Below are 14,746 nucleotides of genomic sequence, written 5' to 3'. Positions count from 1 at the left end.
CAGCACGCCAGGCCTCCCTGTCCCTGTAGTTGCCATATGTGAGAAGATCCAATATCAAAAACAGTCCTGAGACCAGATAAGCCTAGACATGGTCTGATCATTCTTTTCCATCAGTAGTTCTTGGATTCATTGACTTGTAGCAAATTTGTCCACTCACTGAAGCTGGACCAGCATTCTGGAACAGAGGCTCTCACTGACTATATATTAAAATCACCTAGGAAGCTTTTTGTAGCCTATTCCAGACTAATTAAATCAGAATTTCTGAGTAGGACTCAAGTATCTGGAGATGTAAAAGCTCCCCAGACAATTCTGATATGTAGCCAGGGTTGCTAACTCATATACATCGGAGCCACCTGAAAACCCATAAAAAGCTACTGATGTTTGCATCCCACCCTCAAAAATTCTGATTTAATTGGCACGAGGTGCAGCCTGAGCACTGGGATTTTTAAACACTCCCTAGGAGATTTTAATGTGCAGCCAAGCTGGAGAACCACAGTTCTTTGTGCTTTAATAGACTTCAGATCTTCCAAGGACCTCACTAAAATGCAGATGCTGACTCAGTAAGTCTGGGATGGAGCTGGGATGCTGCAAGTCTTACAAGTCTCAGGTGATACCAAGGCTGCTGGTCCTCAGGCCACTCATGGATTAGCCAGGTCCTAGACTAGTGGGCCTCGAGCCTAGAGGCATATTGTAATCACCTTGGAGCTTTGACAACTTCCCTCAGCCCGGATCCCACCCCAGAGAGTCTGATCTAATGGGTCTGCAGCAAGGCCTGGCCATCCAGGTTGTAAAAGCCTCCCAGGTAATTCCATGTGCAGCCAAGGTTGAGAACTTTGGCTGGAGACCAGCATCTAGGCATCATTTTACAAGTGGCCCTGGGACCCCAGCAAGGAATACCACTCTCCACCAGCCATTTCTGACTCACCTCTGGTCCCTGTCCCAGGGAAGATACTTTTTTTCTCTTGCCTCAGAAGGCCATGCTCTCTTGTTAAAATTCCCTTTCTCCCATTGCGGACTGAATAAAGCCTCTAATTTCCAGCTCAGTTGCAAAAGAGAAACGATCGACACAATGCCCTGAAACCAATGACTGGTGGGAACCTGCGCACCCAGCCTTGCTCTGTTACCAATTGCTCCTTTTGCTCAAGTGGCCTTCTCTAAGGATGCCTCATGAGTGTGCTTCACCCTCACCATCACACCCAAAGAGGAGAACCTGTGCTTTAACAGGATGCAGTCAATCCAAGGTGCTGAGCAGTTTTCATTACTTGGTAGTTCCCAAGCCAGCTTAACACACAACCTCTCTGCTTTCTTCCCTCATCTTTTTGAAATGAAGTTGTGGCGACCTGTGGGATAAAAAGTGGACTACAGAGAACCAAAATAGACAACATAGAATTGAGGAAATGATGACTCCCTTTTCTACATGAAATTATTCATAAGTGATTTTTTTTTCCCTAGGGGACGACCAACAATATCATCTGGAATCCATCTTCATTAGCAACTTCCATTTTCTGACAGAGCCTGTGTCTTTGGTTGGGAGTTGGGTGCTGCTGGGAGAAACATTTAAGTCCATGTCTTGAGTGCATGGTGTTTGTGTAAATTCTGAACTCTAATGTGTAGAATTTGCAGGTCGCTGAAGTGTCCCAGTCTACTGAAATGGGTCTGGAATCAATAAGGTACACATCAAACTCAATTGTGTTTAATTTTCATTGCTACCTAGAGGAAAGCCTCGCACAGCCCTACTCGAATGAAATTAAACATGAAAGGCCATCTGAAGTGTAGAAGCAATACTTAACATGACCTGTAAATAGGGTAAAACATGGCAGCCTGGCCCATCACACCATCACGGTTCATTTTTCTTTCCATAGTGGAGGTGACGGGCGCCACACGAAAATCAGAAGAGACAGGGGCCCATGCAGATCTAAAGGAGAACAAAGTGTTTTCAGTTACACACCAGCAGGACTTCCCTCTTTGCACACCCCTGGAGTCTCTTCCAAGTGGAAAAAACAGAGAAGGCAGGCAAGCAAAACAAGGCCCTTCTGAACTTGGCCAGCCCCCAGCCCCCATGCCGCCCCAGCTAAGTTCCTGGGGCCAGTGAGATAATGTAAGGCTCAGCCCTTGCAGCTGACATGGGTGGGGGGCAGACACCCACTCTGGGCACTTCCAGCCGACACTGACCTTTCAGTCATGGAAACATTCCCCAGACCGGCACTAATCGAGGGCACATCTGGTGTTTGGACCGCATCCAGATGGGGGTTGTGTTCGCAGAGTCAGCATGATAACCCGCTGGGGAGGCAGGGCAGGGGAGAGTGCGGCGCTGCTGAGAGCAGTCAGCATCTCTGGCTGTGCATGAGAGACGTGGTCATGCTGGGGCCAGTGGGTCAGAGACTGGAGACCACCTAATCCCTGTCTACCACCTCTCCCTGCCGCCACCAACAGAGGAGAAAACTAGAGAGATACAGAGAGCCCCGGTGGCAAGCCGAGAGGACCACAACTGGCCAGAGGCAGTCTCAAACCCCAGTGTTCCTGCTCCCTCTAATATACACTTCCCAGGTTTCCACACTCTCTCAAAGTGTAGTGTAGTACATATTATCTCAAGATAATATGCAGGATAAGGTGACGAAAAGAATCCAGCTGTTTCTTCTCTGCTGATCTCCTGCAGCTTGCAGGTGCAAAGGACAATTTTCCAATGCAGAGACAAATTCCCTCGGTCTCCATCCCCTGTGCCCATCCTTCTACCCCAATTCTTCCACTGGAACTTCTTTTTTTGGCTTCAAAAGGAGAAACTGCCTTTCCAGACTTTTCTTCAGAAATGAACATGATACCTTATATCTAATCCCCAGGACAAGAGACCACAGTTGGGTACAAGACCTCATAGTACTGAAGATCTATACAGGTCAGCAATGACCAAAGATGTTGGCTAGCTCTTGTCATCTGTGTTACAAAGCTGACACCTGTCGCAGCCATGAACACCACTGCTAAAGAGGTAATTAAGCAAACCAAAGCCAGGATAAAAGGGATTATTTCCCCTCCCACCCACACAGAGGGCTATAGCCAGCGGTCAGAAGGAAGTTCTTTCCATGACCCTTGGAGTACATTCCCTACTCCTAGGCACTCGGAGTTTCCAGTCTTCCCCAGTGATCCTCTCCTGTATACACCTCCAGGCACAGATAATTACAGAAATCAGGAATCTCATCCACCCATTCAAATCACAAAGAAATTAACAGAATCTTCAAATCTGTTTATTCTCCCTTTATGTATTAAAAGCACTAAAAGAAACAAGGAAATGATGCAGGTAAAAATTAGACCCATATCAGTGATCAGCTTCCCAAAGTAAGTTTCAGCTCCTCCATTAACTAATCAGCTTGCAGAGCTCACCATGCATGCAAGCTAAGTCGCTTCAGTTATGTTCGACTCTTTGTGACTCTGTGGACTGTAGCCCGACAGTCTCCCCTGTCCATGGGATTCTCCAGGCACGAATACTGGAGTGGGTTGCCGTGCCCTCCTCCAGATCTTCCCGACCCAGGGTTTGAACCTGCATCTCTGTGTCTCCTGCACTGGTGGGTGGGTTCTTTACCACTAGCGCCACCTGGGAAACCCATGTACCAGCACGATTCTTTTCCTTCCACGCCAGTCTCCATACAAAGACAAACTATCATCCACCACACAGGGAATTTTGTCCTCTCCTGGGATGATCAGAAAGGAAAAATATCTTCACTCCAACTTCCCCACCAAACTGAAGATCACTTTCCCACCCCCAGACCCTCACTTCTGTTGTCGCATCTGAGAAACAGGCTTTATCCACCCTTGACGGGCAGGACTGTGGTCATGAGACAGATGGATGATCCTCCTCCTCCCTTTAGAGGACAGCTTATGAGTTTCATCCTCCTCAGAAGGATTGTGTAACACAAGCTGTCCAGATCTCTGAGAGGGAGCCGACAGACACTCCACCTAAGCCAGTCGAGGTCCCTGCTGGTGCCAGCCCTTCCCACCCCCATCCCGCCCCCGGTGATTTGGTACAAAGCCACTTCATGCTCCATGCCAAACCAATAATTCACAACACTCATCAAAATCTGCCTCCATCAACTGACTCAGCATTCCTGTTTTCCCGAGCAGAGCCAAGCTCCCTAACACCCTGACATCCTAGCTTTCACTTCACTGTTTACATCACATGAGAGCTTTGGGCTTTAGAAAACCCAATTCCCTCTGGATCAAGTATGGAGATGATTCATCCTCTCCAAAAAGACTACCCACCCCTTAATATCGGTGCCAAAAAGCTTCTGAGATGGGGCTCAGAGAGGACAGAGCTGGGGGGTCCTGTTGCTATGGAAACCAGTGAACTAGTTTCCAAAGGAGACAGACTAGTTTGGGGGGAAGCACTACTTTGCCAGAGTTCCTGTAGAAACGGAGGAGGCCTCTGGCCTGGAGCGGCTGTGGCCACGGCCTGGGATCAAGGTGGAGCCTTGGGCCACATGGACACTTCCCTGTGCCCCATATCTAAACCCTTCTCACACTGAGAGATCCCACCTACCACAGACATCCCGTCTGGCCTCCTGGGTGGTTTCTTCAGCACAGCTCCCCCAGCCATGTGAAAGGTTTGCTCTGTGTCTGCAGACAAAAAGCGTTTTGACTCAACTCTGTGTTTTAGGAAGTTAAATTCCGTTACCTTTTGGCGGGATGGGGGTGGGGTGCTGAGCAGGATGACAACTAACAACTTGTCTGAACTTTTCCCATTTCTCCTCAGTGCCTCGGTAAGGCTCACAATGAGGTCATCAGTGATAAGGAGGGAGACCACCCAGCTGGATGGTCCCTCAACCCGGAGAGGACACTCCATAGGAATAAGCTGACAGGACTCAGAGGCTGCTTCACACACCAGAAGCAGCACAGGGTGAGGGTTGCAGGGAGGAGAGTCAAAGTCCCAGAGACAGAATGTCAGGAGAGAGACTGATATAGGAGTCATCAGATGCTCAACATTCAAGGGAGGGGGTGGCAAAGAGACAATCCCCATCAAGGAAGATGTATAACAGAGAAACTGAGTTCCAAAAATAAGAGGCTTCAACTGTTGGAAAGTCCTGGGAGCTGACATAATAAAACTAATAATAACCTTCGAGGGCTTTCTATATGTACAGCATTCAAGGCTATATATTCTCTCACATGTGTTACAGAATATAATACTCATAATGACCCTGTGAGACTAGAAACCATCATGTGCCCATTTTACAGATGGGAAAACTAAGACTTTGAGAGACAAACAAGGTCACATAGGTCATAAGTAAATGAACTGGGAATCAAACCAAAACCAGGCTGACCAGAATGCACACTCTTGACCATGAGACAACAGGTCCTAGAAATAGTGACCGTTAATTTCCACTAACCAGTTAGAAATTAGTATGAGAATGATGTCGGGAGAAGTTTTAAGATCCCAGAAAACAATCATTGGCTTCATCCTGATTAGGATATTAGTTATTCACTCCATGCAGCACCATTTTCAGGGAAAGTGTATTATGACATTTACCTTAAGTATTTGCATCCTACAGTCAGACAGCCCTCTGCCTTTCCAATGCTCCTTCCAACAAAAAAAAATACAACAGATAATAATGGGCTGAGTTAAAACTCCTGAACAGAAGCCCTTGATGTCCTGTCTGTTGATGGGATCCCAATTCATGATTTCCCCATTTTGTATGAGTCCTGGGGGATACGGCAGAGAAGGCAATGGCACCCCACTCCAGTACTCTTGCCTGGAAAATCCCATGGACGGAGGAGCCTGGTAGGCTGCCGTCCATGGGGTTGCAAAGAGCCGGACACGACTGAAGCAACTTAGCAGCAGCAGGGGGAGATGGTGGGCTCTTAAGATATGAGATGCAAAATCAAAGCAGGATGAGGCTCCAACCACCTCGCTCTTACCCTGGAACTTCCTCTATTTTCAGACACACTGCTCTCCCCAAATCATCCACCCGAATTAGGTCAAAAGCCTGAGGAAACCGTCAAGAGATAAGTCAGGAACAGGGATCAGATTTTCTCTTTCACTGAATATTTTCTGATGACTTTAGGTCTGGTCTAGGTAAGCCGAATCCATCACTCTTAGGGGATGGTGGGTGAGGAGAGGCGCAGATGTAGGAGTTTGCCTAGGATGTTTAAAACCTCAGCGCAAAAAGAAAGGCATGAGAAGCTAACCTGAAGGAGATACAGTTGCATATAGTAAGGGGATCTCGAGAGCCTCCTGCTGCTGCTGTTAAGTCACGTCAGTCGTGTCCGACTCTGTGCGACCCCATAGATGGCAGCCCACCAGGCTCCCCCGTCCCTGGGATTCTCCAGGCAAGAACACTGGAGTGGGTTGCCATTTCCTTCTCCAATGCATGAAGGTGAAAAGTGAAAGTGAAGTCACGACCCCATGGACTAGAGCCTTCCAGGCTTCTCTGTCCATGGGATTTTCCAGGCAAGAGTACTGGAGTGGGGTGCCATCGCCTTCTCTGAAAGAGCCGCCTAGGTACCAGAAAGACTAACATAGTAAGAATTTTAAGAGGTGATGAAGATAACTTGCTGTCAAAGGATGCAGATATCACTAAAGAAACAGGGGAACTTAATTCCTTTCTCAAGCTGTCATATAGGTGAATGGCTACCAGATGGTCAGACAGAAATACCTGTCTACAGGCTGCTAGAGAAAAATACATAAATAAGTGCAGGAAGAAATCAGATCCTCTAATGAGCAGGTGAGCAGGAAATTAAAATATCTGTACACTGACGACAATGCAGGACCACACATGTTCTCAAAGAGATAGTTAGGAAGACAGTGTGAATACGAGTTAGCATCTGTCCTCTGTTGGCCAGCCGACACCCAGAGAGGGCAATTACAAACCCCACAGCACTGGAAGGAACACGTTCCGTGAAAACCAGTTCCAGTAGGAAAGAAGATGGGACAGCAGAGGCCAGGGCCCCCGGGGAAAAACAGCGTGTCTTCCAGATCACACCAGACCAAGTAACAACATCTTTTCCTGAGCACTGACTAGGAACTCTAAGGGTCCTGCACAGCTTCTGAAATGGCTCTCACAGATTCTGGCCTCCTGTGTAATCCCTTCTCCTTCAGTGGGAATTGGACCTAGGAATTTGCTTTCAACAAATAGAACACAGCAAAAGTGATAGGATGTTACTTACTCCCTTCAAAAATATCTCCCTGAGTTATACCCCGCAGACTTCATTCTGACCACTGGTGCCTTAAACCTCGTCCTCTCTTTCAACCATCCTTTCTGTGCCCTTGTTGCTACATTCCTTCTAGAAGACACACACACAGGTTATCCTGACGTAGGAGAGAGCTTGGCCTCCTCTTGCCATTGTTCAGCTCCTTCCCAATCAATCTCCTGCCAACCACAAATTAGCATTACACAGGCATTTACAGTGCAGCCCCCAGGGACAGATAGAAGCTGCTAATCCTTCCGAAGGGCCACTGGCACAATAGCACCCGCGGTGGCTCCTTTGCAGCACTTCCTGCTCCTTTGTGAGCTGTCCAAGTCAACCACAGATGGCGAGGTTGCTGCCCTGCCCCGCCCCGAGCAAACAGGAGATAGTAGGAGCCGGAGGAGCACGAAGCCTCCAAAACTTTGCTCCATGACTACATCCCTGAGCCTCCATTCCCAGCAGAAGACTCCCTTGGGTTGGATTCCATCTCGGAGCCTCCCACCTGGTCCTCAGCACACACTTCCATTTCCCATTTTTCTGGTTAGTGTCACAAGTGGCCCCCAGTGGGACCAACCTGGAGCATGAATTGCCCTGGGGCCAGGACTGACTGAGACCTACTCCAGCTCCCAGCAACTTGGATTAACAAAGTCTGGGAGGGGAGGGGTGTTTGTTTCCTCTTTTCTTTTTCTTAAGGAAAAAGAATTGGCCTTATTGATCTGGCCTTATTGAAGTCTGGTTGAGCCTTCTGATCCCAAAGGAAGGCAGCCCTGTCTGGTTTTCCAGGGTCAGTTTTATCCCCAGGCGCAGCCTTTCTTCAGCCCCAGGGGCCCCCACGAATGCCACCCTTCCTGCCTCAGTCCCCAAGGCTGGCATTCTGTAGCCCCCTGACCTTACCCTACAGCCCAGTCTGGACTGCAGTGGAGCTTGCTAGAGGGGAAGGCTGTTATCACAAACATTTCCTGCCTCCTGCCTCCTGACCCTGCTGCATACCACAGCCCTTCCCTGGCCAGTGGGGCCACCAATGGCGGCCTGCACAATGTCTTCATCAAGGATCTGCAAGACAGGGTCCCCCACACCTGTCTCTACTCCAGATTCTGCTTCATCAAGCTCATAGATTCTTACAGGCCACCCAAACAGGCTCAGTCCCAGAAAAAGACGGAAGGAAGTCAGGTGGAACCAGAAAGAGGTAAGGATTTTGAGTTCAAAAAGAACCTGTGACTCACAGCTGGAGTTCTGCCACCTCCTGGAGGACCCTGCTGTCTATCTCTGACAAACAGAAAATCAGAGAGGAAGGTGAGAGAAAGACCGGCACACCTGTGAGTGTCCCTGTGTGTGGCTACGCCATCTGCATCTCCCTGCCGAGCATTTTCGGGCTGTGTGTGGACCTGAAGCCTTTGGGACTGTTCGGGGTTTGTGTGCCGAAGGACTGGGAGTTGAGGGCCAGCGGGTCTTGGACCCAGCTGTGCTCCGCGGGTTGCCAAGTTCCTAGGTCCCTCTCCCCTCCCCACACCTGGGGCACCCTAGTCCCACCCCTCCCCACGGCCTACTCTGGCCTTCTCTGCCTCCTGCCCCCGGCTTGCTGTGTGGTCCCAGGCCTCTGCCAGGAGGAGAGGGAGGGAGGGAGGGATGGGCCGGCATGTTTACAGTCAAGCATAACTGAACCTTTATTTTAAATAAATAAAACTTTTAGCCAGTTTTATTTCCCTTTTCTTTCAAAACGTTGTTTTCTCCCACCTTCTCCTCCTCCTCCTCTTCACTCCTCCTTCTCCCTCCTCCCCTTCCCATCATGGCTCAGCCTTCATCTGTGCGGCCACCCAGGGAGGGGTTGTGGGAGGGGGCGGCACAGAGGCCCCAGCCGACCCCGACCCAGGGCTTAGTGTCTTCTCAGGTCATGTGATACCCCCGCCCCCATCTCTCAAATGCCCACAGAGCCCCTGGGGTGCTTCTGAATTCAGGGATGTCCAGCCCTGAGGAAGAGACTAAACAGGAAGCCCAGGCCCCACCATCAGCATGGTGTCCATCTGTTCTCCCCAGTCACTGGGTTGCCCATGCCCACCCCCACTCCACTATGAAATTGCCATCCGTCTTCCACTTTGGCCTGTCATATCTCTCTCTCCCGTTGGACCTCATCCATCTGTCCCTCCCACAGGACCACCGTGTCTCAGTATCTCCTTTGAGTTGTCATCAATTTACTTTCCCCATGAGATGTCCCATCTGTCCGTCAACCCATTGGTCTGTCCTTCCCTCCGATCCCCTTGATCATGCTTTTCTGCCCATCTGTCTCCCCCGCCCCCATCAGGTATACTTCTGCCCATCTGTCTCCCTGAATGGAACTGGCAAAGGCACGTCTCTGAGATCTAGGGACAGTTGAAATTCTGTTCTGATTTTGATCCTGACAAGAATAATCATAGCTACCATCAATTAAGATTCTACTATGTGCCATACACTGAACACACATTACCCCCTTTAATCCTCCCAGAGCCCCATGAGGGTATCTTTAGTGCCCCACCCCCACCATTTTGTGAGTAAGGAAACTGAGGCCCAGAAGAGTAGAGTGTTTTGCCTAAGGTCACACAGCTCCTAGTGGCAGATGCAGGGTCCAGAAACAGTTCTGCCCATACTGAGTAAGGGTGAGGACACAGTCTCCTTACTCCTCCACCCCGAGGATATAAGACTCCCCTGCCCCTGGCCCCTCTGCACATTTAATTTACACTTTGCTGCTGGATGTTTTCGGGCTGATGAAGTTTCCTCCCTGCCCTGGCTCTGCACAAAAAGTGGAGGAAGAAAAGCAGCCAGATGTGAGAAGGATTGAAGGTCTTTTTGGGGGGATGGAAAGTGATGTTAAATAAACATCCAACGATATTCTTTCTGCAAAACGATCCATTTTCATGGCACCCAGGAGTTCGTCCAAGGGTCTCTGGGTCACTGGGGAAAAAGTGTTCCGTGTGTTTTGGCTCCATGTTCTTCCATTGGCCACAAAGAACTAATTCTTTCAATTAATGAAATCAGCACTGCTGATGGAGATGTACTGACAAATTATTTTCAAGACGAATATATTCACACCGATGGTAGGGCTGATAGACCTGAAGGATTTGGAGGGTACAGACTGAAGGCTCCCCCACCAGTCACACACTGAGGTCATTCACGATGGCCGGGTGGCTGACCACTGCCTCCAGGGACACTTTTCTCCGCCTGGAGCCATGGAGGCTGGGCTGGGTTGTCTGTGTCGAGGGGCTGACTATCAATGGGCTTCTGTATGGACCCGGCAGGTCCCCAGCACCCCTCCCCTCTCCCCTAGTGCCCCAGCCAAGTCCCCTTCAGGGCCTGGTCTGAAGGGCCCATTCAGCATTTAGGATTCCCTGATGGGAAATGAAAAGGAGACAGACAGATGCTTCCCTGGAGCTGAGGAAAAGCTGGAGGCCTGGAGACCGGAAGGGAAGCCTGAAGCCACAAAGGAGAAGCCCAGCTAGAAGAAAGAAGGGAGGCTGGAGGTCCTGAGGGAGGAGAAAGAAAGGGAGGAAAGGGGGAGAGGAGGCTGGAGGAGGGGATGGAGGGTGGGAGGACTTGATAGGGAGGGAGGAAGCCGGAAGGAGGCCCCCAGGCCCAGGGAGCAATCCCTGTTGGGAGAGGGAGCAGAGCCAGAAAGCAGTGTGGGATTTTTTAAAGCCACAGATTTAATTTCCTGATGATGTTTTTTTCAGGCTGATATTAGCAGCATTTTCCCTTTCCTAAGCAGATCTGTCGGTTGTGGAAAAGTGATCCAGAATGTGCTGGGTGACAAGGCCCAGCCTTTACCGGGATGGGCCCACAAGGATGAACCAAGGTCGAGCCAACGTTTCATCTCCTTTTTGAACTCTATAGAATAGGACAGATTTTGCTACTGGCCAGTCCTGGAGGAGGGGAGAAATGGTTTCTAGGCAGCTCTGCTGAAAAAGTGATAACTAGAAGCCAAAGGTGAGCTGAGTCCTGTCAACTAGCCGGGAACCCTGGGTTTTCCTGCCCAAACCCCATTTGAGTCAGTGTTCTGAGCTTTGAGGGTTGCAAGTTAGGAGCTAAAGAAATCAAAGCCTAAAGGCCTTCAGAGCACTCTACACTACCACCAAACATCTTTCTAAAACCTGTCTTTCCTGCATAGAATCCATCTGTGCAGCCCTGGGTTTACCAAATAAATTCCACACCCTGAGCCAGGAAAACAAGGCCCTCAAGAGCCCAGATGCCCAGTGTGATCCAAGACCGGCTGCCTGGCCATCCCTGTGGGCTGGTGCCACAGACTACTGGAGCAGAAAGTGGCGTTTAACAAGAACCCACCCCCCCACCCCCAACCTCTACCCCTGTCGCCCACGTGTGCACTCAACAGGAGAAGCCCTGCTCCCGATGGCTTCCTCTCACTCCAGCTAACCTGCTGCCACCCTGGACAACTGCTGTCCCCACACACTGGAATCATAAACTTCTCCAAACACATCTTTCACTTTCCAATTCCAAGCCCTGGTTCATGTCAGCCCCTCCATCTTGAAGATGCTTCTTCCTCTGCTCACTTAGAAAATCTCACCCACATTGAAGACCCCGCTCAAATACTACCCCTCAAGGGAGCTCCCTCCTACCATCCCCTTCCCTTGCCAGAGGTTAGAACTTTGATTGCAGCTGATGTCATCACCCATGAAGTGCTTTCCACTCTGTCTTGCATTTTGGTTGCTCACATATTAAGGGATGGCATTATGCAATGGTTTACAGGACTTCCTAGGTTCAAATCCACACCTTACTGCTTCCTAATTGTGGCACTCAGCAAGTGCTTAATCTACTTGGGCCTCACTTTCTTTACCTATAAAATGGGAGTGATAATTATGCCTACTCATAGAGATGTTGTAAGGATTTTTTTTAATGTATTTATTGCATATGGATATGCCAAACAATGGCATACAGTATCTGCTCAATAAATGGTTGTCAACTGAACAAAACAATCCAAAAAAGTGTTTTCCAGTCACAGAAGAAATAAGAGATACTATCCATAAATCTCATAGCTTACCCAACCTAGTATGGCTGACAGATTATTTTGCGTCCCTTTTCCTAGAATCATAATTGGTTTTTTAAAAGAATCACTGTTGTTGTTTCTCTAATAATCATTAGTTAAAAAGTCTTGCTTCCTCAATTTGGTTTCCACACTGTCCCTCTTTGGGTTCTCTCTGCCCCACTCCCTGGTTCCCCTCTGAACACTTAATATTTTCTTTCAGTATCTTTTTAAATATTTTAACTGGTCATAAGTATTTATTTTATTTTCAACTTCTTTAATAATTTAATCATTAACATTCTTTTGACTCCCCAAAAAATGTTTCTTAAAACTTGTATTCTGTGTTTTTATCTCCAAGGAAATACTTTGGCAGGGTTTTCAACCAGGAATGACACATTCTTTCCACAGCTACGCAAAGGGGGAAACTGAAAACCAATAGTCACATCGCCTTGATCCTATACCCAAAGAATTCCTCATATGCACGAGTCTCCAACTCTCCCACTGGCCATGTTTCTCAATGCTGTCTCTACCAAAAATGTCCTTTCTGGTTAAATCCTTTTGGAAAGTGAAATGAATGCCATGAAAAGAATCTCATTCAAGATGGGGTTGTTCCAGAGCGCAGTTGCCTGGGATTACAATGGTCCCTGATACATAATAACAGACCCAATTATGGCATTTTTTAATTTCAATCAACAAGCATTTTTAATTTCCTTTCAGAGTCCCCTAGAGAGACCTGGTTGGGTTTAAGTGCAATGCAAATATCAAGTGTCTCCCATGGTGTGTCTAGGTTTATGTCTCAATCTTCTTTTTATTATCTAGGGCAACATATTGATCTTTGCAACCGAGCTCCTTCCACTCTGATAGAAAAAGAATTTCTCTCTTCTTGTCACTCTCACCCTGGCTTAAAGAAGGGAGAAAGGGCCAAATAAACCTACTCATTTGAGATTTCAAGGAACTGGGGAGAAATGGAACCTCAGGCAACTGGGAATGTGATCTACATGGGAAATCCCTGCGAAGACACCTGCTTCTCCACAGGTCTTTATGTCCCAGGCTCTGGAGGTGCAGCCCCATGGGAGTGGCTTCTTATTGGAAAATGGAGCAAACACACATACACCAGAAGAGACAGAGGGCTCCGTCTGTGGGAAAAGGACAACTGGTGAACTTTCAAGCCCAAGGGGCGGGAGCAAGGCTTACAATTTGAGCAACATGTCTCGAAACTCAATATTGCCCGGAGTATCAGTTACCTCACAGATTCAGCTCCTTTGCTGCTGGGAGGGCAGGAGGAGCCGGGCAGGTCTCTGACATGAAACTCTCTGTGCACTTTTAATTAACTCTAAGAAATGTGCATCAGATCTTCTAGAAAGGGAGATTGTTCTGCCCAGTCGAAGGACATGGGAGTCATCAAGACAGGAATTTGAGTATGACAAAAATATCAAGAGGTTCCCATGTCTGCCCTAGCCTGGGGAAATAAACAGCAGAGGGTTCACTGTTTAAATCATGGGACTGAGATTATTGCTCCACGCCAAAATTCCTGATCAGGGCCTCTTTTCCAAAGAGAATTAAGAACTCCTGTCCTGTCTGCTGTTAAGGTATCAAATGTCTTTGGTACTCAAGCATCAAAATGTAAGGAACCATCACGTCTTGATTCTATACAGGTTGGTAATTCCAGGTACATGGTTGTTCCCGAATTCCACTGAACATCTGAGTGTGAACTCTCCCCAGTCACTCTGAGCCTGCCACTAGACCACTAGGCTAACTCTGAGATTTCATTCATGTATTCTCCACCAACATCTAGTATGGACCTACCAATACACTTGACAGCATTCTAAGAACTTGGGATACAAATAGTCAGGACACAATGACCACCCTTGAGGGGTCTATTTTCTAGTAGAAAATGCAGATTTATGAATTAATAATAATGGCAGCTACTATTAATTGGACCCTTATGATAGACTTTTCTAAAATTTTTTTTGAAATTTATTTTTGACAAAAATTATCTACATTTCATGTATATAATGTAATGTTTTGATATACAGATATGTTGACCACAAACTAGCTAATGTATCCATCATCTCCCATAGTTAAACATTTTGTGTGTCGTGAGAACACTTGAGATTTACTCTCTCAGCAAATTTCAAGTCTACAATGCATTACTATTAACTACAGTCACCATGATTTATATTAGGTTTCTAGAACTTACTCATCTTATAACTGCAAGTTTGTATGCTTCAATCAATAACTCTAATTTTCCCCCACACCCCAGCCTCTGGTAATCACCATTCTGTTCTCTGTTCTTTTTTTTTTCTTTTTTTAGATTCCACATATGAGTGAGATGATGCAGTATTTGTCTGTGTTGGTTTATTTTACTTAGCAGAATGTTCCCCAGGTTCACCCACGCTGTTGCAAATGGCAGGGTTTCCTTTCAAGACTAAATAATATTCCATTATGTGTATGTAATATATATTATATTTAAGCCTGAATAATATTCCATTCACTTTCACTTTTCACTTTCACCCATTGGAGAAGGAAGTAGCAACCCACTCCAGTGTTCTTGCCTGGAGAATCCCAGGGACG

This window comes from Ovis canadensis, chromosome 3 (assembly GCF_042477335.2).
Source record: "Ovis canadensis isolate MfBH-ARS-UI-01 breed Bighorn chromosome 3, ARS-UI_OviCan_v2, whole genome shotgun sequence".
Taxonomy (NCBI): Eukaryota; Metazoa; Chordata; class Mammalia; order Artiodactyla; family Bovidae; genus Ovis; species Ovis canadensis.
The sequence above is the reverse complement of the archived record's forward strand: the minus strand, read 5'-3'. Positions refer to the sequence as shown.